The following is a 1282-nucleotide window of genomic DNA, read 5'->3' on the forward strand; positions in this document are numbered from 1 at the left end:
ACTCAAATAAAATAAAGAAAAATGTGGCTCAGCTGACGTTTGGAGGCGTTTTACTTCATCTCTGCCAGACTTGATGGTAAAGAGTTTTCTGTTTAAAACACCAGCAAAAATAAATCTATTTTTTATCAGAAAGTGAACCCACTGACTTAACAGTTCTATAGTCTTGAATTATTTTTGTTTGACATTTTTTCATTTATTTCTATTTATGATTATGCAGTTTTAGCCAAAATCAAAAGCCTGTGTCTTTTTTTAAGACTCATGTTCTGCAAAGTGGCAGGAGTTCATTAGAAAATGTGACTCTGGGAGTAAGCCTCCACTGATATCCCATCATACCATTGTTTACACTCTCTCCTAGCTTACAGGCCCTCGAAACCCCGAGCTAACATGAGCGGAGCTACAAAAATGGCGAACAATAAGTGCCATCTAGCTGTAGAGTTTTCAACTTTGTACTGACTATTTCTGTTGCTGCATCACAACTGAGAACTTTTTCAAATGTCATATTTGTGTCTGCTCCAGCTCCATTCTGATTAGAATATAGATTTTTTTAAACCTTTATTTAACCAGGTGGAAAAACCTGTTGAGATCAAGATCTCTTTGGTCTTTGAGGTGAAAACATCTTTCTTCTATTGAAATTATTTCTGATCCTGAATGTTTTCAAACCTCATAAAGTCCAGCCTCTGATAAAGTGAAGAATGGAGATCTATGATGAACTCCTTATTAGAGCTTTATTTCCTACAATGAAAAGACATCTATTTTGATGTTTTCTGTTCTTTATCTCTGTTTTTGTGGCTGTTTTTTTCTGCTTCATTCCTCCACATACATTTTCCTCATTCTGTCATGTTTCTGTCTGGTTCAGATCTTAAAGGGGGGGGAAACACAAGCTGATATTAAAATACAAAAAATAAAGTTAAACTTCAAAAACAAAAATTGGTTTAATGGAGCAATAAAGGATGGAACCCCACTGACAGGATGAAAGGGAAAAGAAGAAAATAGTTCTTTATCAAAGCATCCAACACATCTATGAGCAGGAAGTACTTTCACTCTGATAAAGGTGGAAGCTTTATTTAAGTTCTGTCAGTCTGGAGCGTTCAGATTTATGTTAGCATGTTTATTCTGGTGCAAGAATTCTAATAATTTTAAAGAAATGTTTACATCGATTCCCAGAAACGTACAAATCAACAGGAAGAGTTTCTCTGTCAGAGACTGAGGGTGAAGGACCCAAAATGCAGGAGACTGGGTTTGGTGTCAGAAACAATAACAGAAAAACCTCAAAGGAAAACAA

The sequence above is a fragment of the Oryzias melastigma genome, linkage group LG13 (assembly GCF_002922805.2).
Source record: "Oryzias melastigma strain HK-1 linkage group LG13, ASM292280v2, whole genome shotgun sequence".
In the NCBI taxonomy this organism is placed as follows: Eukaryota; Metazoa; Chordata; class Actinopteri; order Beloniformes; family Adrianichthyidae; genus Oryzias; species Oryzias melastigma.